Below are 13,013 nucleotides of genomic sequence, written 5' to 3'. Positions count from 1 at the left end.
GATCCTCTGCGCTGAGTAGGGTTCTAGTACTTAGTAGGGAAAGGCTTGCTAAGAATTCCATTTTGTTTATAGATGGACACACTGAGACCCAGGGAAATTGTATATCAAGGATTAGTAGCAGAATAAAATGAGGACATACATTTTCTGAATCTCAGCTTGGCACTTTGGCAATTTATGAGATTTTCACATAACATAGTAGACATGATGTAGCACTCACTGTAGCACTGTCATCCCGTTGCTCATCTATTTCCTCGAGCAAGCATCAGTAATGTCTCCATGGTGAGACTTGTTACTATTTTTGGCATATTGAATATGCCACGGGTAGCTTGCCAAGCTCTGCCTCGCAGGTGGATACTCTCAGTAGCTTCCCGGGCTCTACGAGAGGGATGGAGGAATCAAACCAGGGTCGGCCGCTTGCAAGGCAAATGCCCTACCCACTGTGCTACCGCTCTAGTCCAGATGTGATATAGACTCTGAATATTTGGCACATTTCTGATTTCCAAAAAAACTGCATTTTAACCTCCATATGATATGTCTGCATATCAGAGCATGAATTTAAAATTTGAGAAAAAATTAGGAGGTAATTAGAAAAAATGCACCTTAAGTAGCTCCCTAGACCAGGCTGATATTGAGAGAACTTATGGGAAAATCTTGCAGCACATTTCTCTATCCTAAAAGTATGTGCTGAACTATTGTTTTTCTGAAAGACACACAGCAGTGAACATAGCTACTGTAGATATGGCTACAGAGTGTCTTCAGAGATGAGAGCATGGGGAGAAGTACCTGGTTCAACTCAAAGTCTCATTTATTGGTATTTGCTGAAAATCCAGGGCATGCAAGTAGTAACCAAGCGTATTTAACTTTGCATTAATATATGTTTTTATATGTAAAATGTTAGTAGTAACGAGTACTTAGGCCAGAACTTAAGTATTATGGGAAGACGTTCAGTGGAGGTCAAGATCAGTGGTTTTCAAGCTTTTTATTCACATATCCACATTGAAAGAATTATTTTTTCTTTTTTTTTTTTTTTTTTTTGCAGGAGGGAGAGAGGGCACACCTGACTATGATTAGGGATTAATCCTGGCCTTTGTACTCAGGGATCTCTCCTGGTGGTGTTTGGAAGACCATTTGGGGCACCTAGGAGCAAACCCAGGTCAGCCATGTGCAAGGTGAATGTCCTACCCACCATACCTCCTCTCCAGCCCCATCAGAGTTGGTTGTTTTTGTTTTTGTTTTTTTAACATTACTAACAGAGGGCTGGAGTGATAGCACAGCGGGTAGGGCATTTGCCTTGCCCGAGGCCTACCCGGGTTCGATTCTTCCATCCTTCTTGGAGAGCCCGGCAAACTACCGAGAGTATCTCGCCTGAACGGCAGAGCCTGGAAAACTACCCGTGGCATATTCGATATGTCAAAAAACAGTAACAAGTCTCCCCATGGAGACATTACTGGTGCCCGCCCGAGCAAATTGATGAGCAACGGGGTGACAGTGACAGTGAACAGAGGCTAATAATTTTCTGCTTTGTTTACCTGAAATAAACACACCATACTTAGGATGTGTGGCCTGCAAGAATTGTGAAAAAAAGGGTAGAAAAGAGATCACAACTGTTTTCAGTCAGGTATGTTTTAGCAACAAGTGGAAACTGAAATTGAGGTTTTGGAATTGAGTGCCTAAAACTATCCTAGCTTTGTCCCACTCAGAGAGTTTTCATGAACATCAGAAAATGATTACCCTAGACTAGAGATTTCTTGTCACTATTTGGTGGGCAATTGAATGAAAATGGCTGAAAGCAACAGAGTTAACACTGTGGTCAAGAGACAACCAACTCCATAAACACTCTGAAATGTAATAGTTGTGTCACCATGGGCAAATCATTTCACTGTTCCCCGTTTAATTCCTAACCTGAAAATAAAAGCAATAATGATACCCACATAGGGTTTTTGTAGGGACTAAATGGATGAGAATATGTTTGACAGTAATAAAGTTACTCAAAAATCATTAGCATTAGTAGGAATGTATAATCAGACAAAAATGGGGCTATAATTTCTAAATAGATTGGATATATACTTTGCTATTATCAAAACAAATTTGTTTGTCAATAAAATGAAAAATACTAGTTTCTATAGCAAGTATATGACATAGCTAAGGATATGTTTGCATTCTTAATATTTGCTACCCTATTAAAGATTGCAGCAAAAATAAATGAAAAAAACAGCATATAAGTTGTAATATTATTCTTTCCAGATGAAAGAGTAGCCTGTATATATAAGATTAATATTGTTTGTTTTTTCCCAGAGTGGAAAAAAAAATGCCTGCCATATTCTTTTTCCTTATCTTCTCTAACCACTGGGAGTTACTTTATTTTCATTTAGAATCCCTCTCTCCTCACTACACATGCTTTCACTACTAAATATATCATCTAACTTTTGGTGCTAAAGTTTCGAGGGGGAGTGCCTTGGTTTTGTTAATGGGGCTTCAGGGACAGCAGGTTCAGTGGTTGTATTTTAAATGAAAAGTTAAGTGAAAATTAGAGTTTCTTCAATATTATTTTATTTCACCACCGCTTTTAATTGTCCTCACCCCTACCTCATTTTAATTCCGGATTTTATATTTGATAGCATAGACAGAAATTGAAAAAAAACCACAAAGCTTGAAACCTGTCATTTGAATAACATGGACTTCAGGAACAGCTGCTAAGATAAAATAAATCCAAGAGCACCCAGCAACAGAAGGCAATTGGTTTTTCTTCTTAAAGAGACAGGCAGATTCACATATGATCAGAAGCCTTAAGCTAGAACTTAAATATATATTTTAACAGATATCAAAGTCTTCAAGTCTTAAATTTTATGTGGATGTTTTATCCAGTATATGTTGGATTCTATTCCACTATAGTTTGATAGAAGCAATTATTTGACAAGTCACTAATAAAGGTGTATAAAGCAGGAAATAAAATATATCAGGAAGAGAGCTTATAGATTTCTTCTTTATTGAGAATGTGAGAAGAGGGAGCTACCTGTAAAAATTACAAATAAAGAAGTCCAGTGGAAACACAGATAAAATTGAATAGCCAGTTTCAGGATAAAAAGTTATAAGTTGTTTTCTTTATTGCAACATCTCAGCTGTCTGTGGTGTAATTAATATTACAAAGAACTCTTCACTAAAATAGTTACTCAAAAGTCTAGGCTTTAAGTGATACAAAAACACCTTTAAAGAAAGTATAGCAAGACAAAATATGATCTTATAAAATGCGTAAATTAGGAGATTATTTGTTTTAAAAGGAGGACATTTAGCATACAATAGTTTCCTTTTAAATATTGTTTAAAATTGTTGCACTAGGACAGTGATTCAACTAAAAAGTTTTTTTTTTTAAAAATGAGAAGACAATGGGGGCTGGAGCAATAGCACAGCTGGTAGGGCATTTGCCTTGCACATGGCTGACCCGGGTTCAATTCCCAGCATCCCATATGGTCCCCTGAGCACCACCAGGAGTAATTCCTGAGTGCGTAATCCAGGAGTAACCCCTATGCATCACCGGATGTGACCCAAAAAGAAAAAAAAATGAGAAGACAAAATTTTCCTCAAGTGAGAACCGAGCAAAATAAATAAATTAATTAAATAGCATAAGATTTACAGTTCAGCTATTAAAAAATAATAATAAAGCAAAATCATTGCACTTGGACAATTAGACTATAATTTTATGGGGCCAGAGAAATACAGGGGATAGGGCATTTGCCTTGCACATTTCTGACCCAGCTTTGTTCCCTGGCATCCCACACATTACCCCAAGCACTGCCAAGAGTAATTTCTGGATTCAGTGCCAGGAGTAACCCCGAGCATCACCAGGTGTGACCCAACCCCCCCAAAAGAAAAAGATAGAATATGCTTGTACTTTTTTACTCAGTGTCTGGAATCTAACTCAGGGCCTCACACATGCAAGGCAAGGCTCTATTGCTGAACTAACACCCAGCCCATTATTTTATTTTAAAATACATTATTCATGCATAATTTTTCCTGGAAAATCACTGTATCACTATATCACTGTCATCCCGTTGTTCATCGATTTGCTCGAGCGGCCTCCTGAAATGTCTCCATTCTTCGTAACCCTGAGATTTTAGCAAGGCTAAAATTCTCTTTACTAGTCCTTCCCAACTGTGTCACATTGGAGACTCTTTCAAGGTCAGGGGAATGAGACCCACCATTGTTACTGTTTTTGGCATATTTAATACACCACAGGGAGCTTGCCAGGTTCTGCCGTGTGGGCAGGATACTCTTGATAGCTTGCCAGGTTCTCCAAGAGGAAGAACTAGACAATAAGAGGTTGCATGGCCGCAAATGCGGACCTGAGCTTCTGGGACCTTTGTTTTATAGTCTCTGGATCTTGGCCATTGACCCCTGGGGCAGTTTGTGGGTATATCTGCCAAGCTACTGGAAAAGGGGGGATCTGGGTGGAGAGGCCCAGTCCCGATTTGAGCAGGCTTGGAGACCTCAGCCTCGGTCCCACACACCTGGGTTCCTCTGCCAGTTCCTTCATGCATGAGGCTCGTCCGAGCGTGTGAAGAGGGGCCTTGAGCATGGCTGTGGCTGGGTTCTGGAGGTCTTTGGCTGCCGGGGCTCCACTTGGGGCAGGGAGGGAAACTCAACCCCCACCCCCCAGGGGCCCCAATGAAGACAGCTAGGTGCGGGGGCAGGAGACTCTGTGTCACTCTATTCCTGGAGCTTTGTTTTATAGTCTCTGGATCTTAGCCATTGATGGGATTACGTGGCGCTGGGAGCAGTTTGTGGATATGACTGCCTACCTACTGGAAAATGGGGGATCTGGGTGGAGGAGGTCCAGTCCCAATCTGAGTAGGCTTGTAGGTCTCAGCCGTGGGTCCTGCACACCTGGATTCCAGACACATGAAGGAACCGGCAGAGGAACCCTGGAAAATACATTACATAAAATAAGTACTAGCAAAAAATCAGAATAGCAAATTATTTTGTAAAAATTTTATTAATATGCTTTAGTTTTCTGTTCTAGTTAATTCTTAAAAATATAATTTATAAAAATATTAATATTATAGAGATATATGTATTTTATAATACAAATAATTTAGTTTAGTATTAGTCCTCATTTTCCCTGCTTCTCATAATTACCCCCTCCCAACAGTTTTTGTAAGTAACTCCTATAACTTATTTAACACTGACATTTTGCTCACTTCACTGTTTCCACTTGTGACACTTGAGTATACATGTCTGAACAAAATGAAATAGCAGAGCCTCAGGTCACTTTGTGAGAGCTGTCCTATTTTCCAGTGTGCAATCAGATGGGATACTTTTGGCTATAAGTAACAGGGAATCCAACTAGTGTGATTTAGACCCACTTTAACTTCTTAAACTGTGGATCACAACCTATATGGAGTCATGTAACAGAATGTTGGGGCTACAAAGATTTTCTTTAAAATACACTTCTGAGGGATTATCAATATATCCCTCAACATAAATATATTTGTATACTTATTTTATGAATGATGGATCACATAAAACTTTCTCCAATTAAAAGGAGTTGCAAGTGGAAAGAAATTAAGAAGCCCAAGTTTATTTAATTTTGCTTTGGGGGTCACACCTGACAGTGCTCAGGGTTTACTCCTGGCTCTGCACTTAGGGATCACTCCTGCTGGGACCTTATACAGTGCTGGGGATCAAATATGGGTTGCTGATGCAAGGCAAATTCCCTATGAACTATACTATGTCTCCAGTTCCGAGGAAGTCCCACTTTAGACCACAAAGCATTCAGTTTACTTAATAGAATGCCCATTTAGCAGCGAACTCTGGGTGGGTTTGGGAGCTCAGGGACGTCATCACAGAATCTGATCCAGTCCCTGCTAACTAAACTGCCTGTAATAGACTCCACTTCTCTTCAGTACTGAGACTAACACTATTGTCTTCTGGGAGACTGAATTATTGAGATCAGGGACTTGACCTTAATGCATGGCTCACGATAATTGTTCAAGAAATATCCACTATGCTGGGCTGGAAGATGGTACAGTGGGTCAGCATGCTTTATTCATATATAATTTTTCATGTGCCCAACTCAGGTTTAATCCTGGTACCACATAGTCCCCGGAGCACCACAGTCCTAGAGGTCCCCAGCACCAGGGTGGCCCAAGTGATCCCTGTACCAGTGAGTAGGAACAGACTCTCATCCTCAGACCCTTGTATTGAACTGCAAGCCTAATGGCTGAGAACTATAGATGGTGTTCTGGGCTTCCTGAACACCACTTAGGAGGCCCTACCCTCACCCCCCTAATTCACTATAGTATTGAAGAAGATTGTAGTTAAGAGAAGAGAAATTAGGACCACTTGAAATAAAAGGGATCCTAGGTATAGAATTGAATCAGTTAAACTATTTAAATCAATGTTTGGTCTTTAAACAAACTTTCATCATCATCCCTTTGATCGTCAAATTTCTCAAGTGGTCTCAGTAATGTCTCCATTCGTCCTAACCCTGAGATTTTAGAAGCCTCTCTTTACACATCCTTCCCAACAATGTAGCATTGGAGGCTCTTTCAGGGTCAGGGGAATGAGACCAAGCTTGTTATGGTTTGGGCATATTAATATACCATGGGAACCTTGCCAGGCTCTCCCATGTGGGCAGGAAATTCCCAGTAGATTGCCAGGTTCTCCGGAGGGAGAAGTAGGCTATAAGATACCACTTCCGGGAGCTTGCTTTTAAGTCTCTGGATGCTGGCTGTGGATGGGATTACACAGCGCCGGAGACAGTTCCTGGGTGTGACTGCCTTGCTACTGGAGATGGGAAATCTGGGCAGAGGAGGCCCAGTCCCGATCCAAGCAGGCTTGGAGGTCTCAGCCCCGGGTCCCATACACCTGTGTTCCTCTGCCAGTTCCTTCATGCATGAGGCTCATCTGAACATGTGGAGAGGGGCCTTGAGCATGGCTGTGGCTAGGGTCCAGAGGTCATTAGCTACTGGAAGCTCTGCTCGGGGCGGGGAGGGAAGCTGGAGCCCATCCCCTCCAAGGGGCCCCGAGGAAGACAGCCAGGTGCTCGGGCAAGAGACTCTTTGTGTCGCTCTCTTCTGGAAGCTTGCTTTTAAGTCTCTGGACGCCAGCAGGCTTGGAGGTCTCAGTCCCGGGTCACACACAGCTGGTTCTTCTGCCAGTTCCTTCATGCGTGAGGCTCGTCCGAATGTGTGGAGAGGGGCCTTGGTCTCCAGCTTCCCTCCCCATCCTGAGCAGAGCTCCCGGCAGCCAAAGACCTCCGGAGCCTAGCCACAGCCATGCTCAAGGCCCCTCTCCACACGTTCAAATGAGCCTCATGCATGAAGGAACTGGCAGAGGAATGCAGGTGTGTGGGACCCAGGGCTGAGACCTCCAAGCCTGCTGGGATCGGGACTGGGCCTCCTTCGCCCAGATTTCCCATCTCCCAGCAGCAAGGTGGTCACACTCAAAGACTGCCCCCAGCGCCAGCACCGTGTAATACCATCCACGGCCAGCGTTTAGAGATTTAAAAGCAAGCTCCGGGAAGAGAGCGATGCAGAGTCTCTTGCCCGCACGCCTGGCTGTCTTCCCTGGGGCCCCTTGGAAGCAAACTTTAATACAACTAAAAAATATCTGTGTCCCCACATTCACACCAGCACTGGTTGCTTTTGTTCTTTTGAATGTGTGCCAGTCTCTGTGGTGTGAGATGATATATCATTGTTGTTTTGATTCGCATCTCCCTGATGACTAGCACTGTGGAGCATTTTTTTCTTGTGCCTTTTCGACATTTGTATTTCTTTTTTGAAGAAGATTCTATTCATTTCTTCTCTCCATTTTTTGATGGGGTTGGAGGTTTTTTCCTTGTACAATTCTATTAGTGTTTTGTATATCCTGGATATTAATCACTTATCAGATGGGTATTGGGTAAATATTCTTTCCCATTCTGTGGGCTCTCTTTGTATTTTGGTCACTCTTTCTTTTGAAGTGCATAAACTTCTTAGTTTGATGTAGTCCCATTTGTTTATGTTTGTTTCCAGTTGGTTGGTCAGTGGTGTTTCATCCTTAAAGATGCTTTTAGCTTTCATGTCACGGAGGGTTCTGCCAACATTTTCCTCTATGTACCTTATGGATTCATGTCTGATATTGAGGTCTAATCCACTTTGATCTGACTTTTGTGCCTGGCATTAGACAGAGGTCAGAGTTCATTTTTTTGCAGGTAGCTATCCAGTTTTCCCAGCACCACTTGTTGAAGAGGCTTTCCTTGTTTCACTTCACATTTCTTGCTCCTTTGTCAAAGATTAAGTGGTCATATATTTGGGAGTCTGTGGCAGAATATTCAACTCAGTTCCATTGGTCTACAGGTCTGTTTGTAGCCCAATACCACAGTAGTATTTTAATCACTACTGCTATGTAGTACTGTTTGAAGTTGGGGAAGGTGATGCCACCCATCTTCTTTTTCCCAAGGAGTGCTTTAGGCATTCTTGGGGGTTTATTGTTCTATGTGAATTTCAGGAGTGTTTTGTCTATTTCTTTGAAAAATGTCATCGGTATCCTGATAGGGACCACTTTAAATTTACATAGTGCTTTGGGCAGTGTTGCCATTTTGATGTTAATCCTCCCTACCAATGAGCAGGGAATGTGTCTCAATTTCCTAGTGTCCTCTTTTAATTCTTGAAGTAGTGTTTTGTAATTTTCCTTGTATAGGTCTGATGTGGGTGGGCCCCACAGGTGACTTATGTGAAGCGGGGAGGAGAAATACAGTCACTTTCTCCACAACCGCCTCTACCACTGGGCCCCAGGGTTACTGGGTTCTTGTCTCACTCACGGAAAAGAATTTCAGGAGTAGACAAGCAGGGAAGTAAACAGATTTTATTTAGAGGTTTTTTGAGGGAAGGAGGAAGGGATAAGAGGGAGAGAGAAGAGTAAGAGTAACACACTCAAGAGAGAACACGGGCTTCTCCAAGGGTGGAGAGAGCTCTACACACATCCTAGCACTGGACACGAAAGCATGAAAGTACACATCTCAAGAGGGGAGATGCGGGCGACACATGTGCTTGGGTACCACATGTGCTTGGCCATGTGGGCACAAGCAGCACATGGGCTCAGGCAGCATATGCGTGCCCTTCCTTTGTTCAAGGTGTCTTTTATAGGGTTTCTTCAACCTGCCCCCACGTGGGGCTTCTTCCCAGGTAAAAGTCCGTTGCTAAGGAGGTTACCAGGGAGGTTGGGAGTGGTGATAGTCTTCTTTAGACTGGATCACATTTCAATCAAATAAAGGGAGAGGTCTGAGAGTTTGAGGAACTTCCTGGGGAGGGGTTCATTATCTTCAGGGTCTGTCTTCTTATCCGGTCTTTTGTTTTCTGAATTCTCAAGGTGGATCAGTCTTAAGATTCTCCTTCCCAGAGACTTTGTGAATCTAAGTTTCATTGCCCAGCGCCTTTCGCTGCTATCTATCTGCCTGCATCAGGTCCATCACCTCTTTGGTTAAGCTGATTTTGAGGTACTTGATTTTCTGAGATACTATTGTGAACAGGATTTTTCTTTTAATGTCTCTTTCTTCTCTTTCATTATTTGTATATAAGAAAGCCATGGACTTTTGGGTGTTGATCTTGTAGCCTGCCACTTTACTATACAGAGCTATTGTTTCTAGGAGCTTTTCTGTAGAGTCTTTAGGGTTTTCTAAGTATAGTATCATATTGTCTGCAAATAGTGATAGCGTGACCTCTTCCTTTCCTATCTGTATGCCCTTGATATCTTTTTCTTGCCTAACTGCTATGGCCAGTACTTCTATTACTATATTTAATAGGAGCAGTGAAAGCAGGCAATCTTGTCTTGTGCCTGATTTTAGAGGGAAGGCTTTTAGTTTTTCCCCATTGAGAATGATGCTTGCTGTGGGCTTGTGGTAGGTGGCTTTGACTATATTGAGGAAAGTTACTTCGATGCCCATCTTGCTGAGAGTTTTCATCATAAATGGGTGCTGGATCTTGTCAAATGCTTTCTCTGCATCTATTGATATGATCATATGGTTTTTATTATTTCTTTTATTGATATGATGAATTATGTTGATTGACTTGTGAATGTTAAACTATCCTTGCATCCCTGGGATGAATCCTACTTGGTCATGATGTATAATCTTTTTAATGAGTTGTTAGATTCTATTTGCTAATATTTTGTTGAGGATCTTTGTGTCTGTGTTCATCAGGGTTATTGGCCTGTAACTCTCTTTCTTTGTGGTAACTCTATCTGCTTTTGGTATCAGGGTGATATTTGCTTCATAGAAACTGTTGGGAAGTGTTTCTGATGCTTCAATTTCCTGGAAAAGCTTAAAGAGGATTGGGAGTAAGTCCTCTTTAAAGATTTGGAAGAATTCACTGCAAATCCATCTGGGCTGGGACTTTTGTGCTTGGGGAAATTTTTTATTACCATTTCAATTTCCTTGATGGTGATAGGTCTGTTCAGGTATTCCAGATCTTCTTGGTTCAGCCTCAGGAGGCTATAGGAATCCAGGAATTTATCCATTTTCTCGATGTTTTCTTGTTTCATGGCATATAGGAATGCCGACTGGTCCAGCCTTTCTGGAAAACAATATGGTCAGTTCTTTCAAAAACTAGAAACTGAGCTTTCATAATGTTAGGACATGGTTCTGGATCTCCGACTGCAGACAAGGACCACATGGGAATGCAATCAGCAAGAGGGTAGTTTATTAAGCTGGTTAGCCAGGGTCGTGCATACGCACACAGTGACACATAGGTCCCATGTGCGAGGCAAGGCCCCGAGCTTCTTCAAAGGAGATCTTATATAGGCCTTCACTGGCTGTTACAGCAGAGCTCATGCATTTCATAGCCAATAGATTTGTAATGATACATATTTTCCTAACCAATCCATTTAGGAGGACATCACTCCTTAGCCTATAGTTTTAGAGATCAGCATTTGCATAAATGTTCAGGAAAGTTCTGGGTTTTAGGGCAGTCATGGGTCTAGTGGTATGGGTTTTTAGAAGGCATCTAAGAGGCATCTGGTTATCTGGTCTGACTTGCAACCCGGAGCGACTGTATCCAAGTTCCTTGCTCAGGGGCAGAAAAACAAGTTATTCTATAATGCGGGTTCCTGTAAAAAGAATCTTGAGAAAGCTAAACTAATTCCTATGGTCTGTTCTGGGCCAATTCCTCACAATATGACCCCACAATACCACTTCTGGGAATATATACCAAGGGTGCAAAAAAAAGCACAGTAGAAATTACATCTGTACCTTTATGTTCATTGCAGCACTGTTCACAATAGCCAAAATCTGGAAATAACCCAAGTGCCCGAGAACAGATTGCTGGTTAAAGAAACTTTGGTACATCTACACAGTCGAATACTATGCAGCTATTTAGGAGAGATGAAGTCATGAAATTTGCTTATAAGTGGATAGACATGGAGAGTATCATGCTAAGTGAAATGAGTCAGAAAGAGAGGGACAGATATAGAATGACTGCACTCATTTGTGGAGTATAAAATAACATAACATGAAATTGACACCCAAGGACAGTAGATACAAGGGCCAGGAAGAATGCGCCCTAGCTGGAAGCCTGCAATCATAGGGGGAGGGGGGCAGTGGGAGAAGGCAGCTGGAATAGAGAAGGAATCACTAAGAAAATGATGGCTGGAGGAATCGGTCGGGATTGGAAATGTGTGCTGAAAGTAGATGAAGAACCAAACATGATAACATGATAACCTCTCAGTATCTGTATTGCAAACTATAATTCCCAAAAGGAGAGAGAGAGTATTGGGAATATTGTCTGCCATGGAGGCAGTGGGAGGGAAGGAAAGGGGGATATTGGTGGTGGGGAACGTGCACTGGTGGAGGGATGGGTGTTTGATCATTGTGTGATTGTAGCTCAAACATGAAAGCTAGTAACTATATCTTACAGTGATTCAATAAAATAAAATATAATAAATATGTGTCATTATAATCCTCTCCTGAACTCTTCCTCCCCCAGCTTTTTTTTTTTTTTGAAGGTCATTTGTTGGCTAATTGAGACTTTGGATTTAAAATAGAAAGTATAAACGGTAGACTGATGTTAGTTGCTGGGTCTGAGAAAGATTTAGCAGTCACCTAAATCAGCAAGGTTAGCTGTGTGTGTGTGTGTGTGTGTGTGTGTGTGTGTGAGATTGTTTTGTTTTGTTTTATAGTGCCAGTGATGAAACCCAGGACCTCTTATATGTGAGACACATGATCTACCTCCGAGCTATAACCATGGCCCTTTCTGGTGATTTTTTGGTGATTTTTTTCAAATGTGAAATGTAATATGCTGTGATGCGATCCCGCAATTTTTCAGTGAAATTATAAAACTTAATGATGGGATAGAGAGGATGAGTTTTTGTCAAGGACTTAATATGATCAAAGTCTTATATCAGAATTGAAGCTAGGAACTGTATATTGGGGAGGGTGTTTGGCTTGCACTACAGCAAACCTCGGTTCAATCCCCAGCATACCATATGGTCCCTTGAGCATCACCAGAAATGGTCCCTGAACACAGAGCCAGGAGTAAGCAAGCACCTCTGGGCATGGTCCCAAAACCAAATTAATAAATACATAAAAGAATTCAGAATAGTGCTTCTGAATACTCAGAATTACTTTTGTACATGTGTAACTGTTATTTGTACTCGTGTGTTATATTTACTAAAGAAGATGTGCTTCTCTCTTAGAAATGTAGGACTTCAGGCTAGCCACATTTTTCAGTTATCACCTTGTCATCTTTATTTAGATATAAAAAAGTTTTACAAGGCCTATTTTGTTTTGGTTCTGGAACCACACCTGGCAGTGCTCAAGGCTTCTTTCTGGCTTTGTGCTCAGAGATTATTCCTGGTGGGGCTCATGGGGTGCCTGGGATCAAACCCAGGTTAGCCATGTGCAAGGCAAGTGCCCTACCTGCTCTACTATCACTCAGTCCCTCAAAGCCCATTTTAAAATTAATCAGTGGGGAGGGGGGGTATAAGAAGAAAGTTCAAAGAAAGATTGAGCATTTGCTTTGTATGTGGGAGGCCTAGGCACC

This window comes from Sorex araneus, chromosome 5 (genome assembly GCF_027595985.1).
Source record: "Sorex araneus isolate mSorAra2 chromosome 5, mSorAra2.pri, whole genome shotgun sequence".
Lineage (NCBI taxonomy): Eukaryota > Metazoa > Chordata > Mammalia > Eulipotyphla > Soricidae > Sorex > Sorex araneus.
This window is presented reverse-complemented; position numbering follows the sequence as displayed.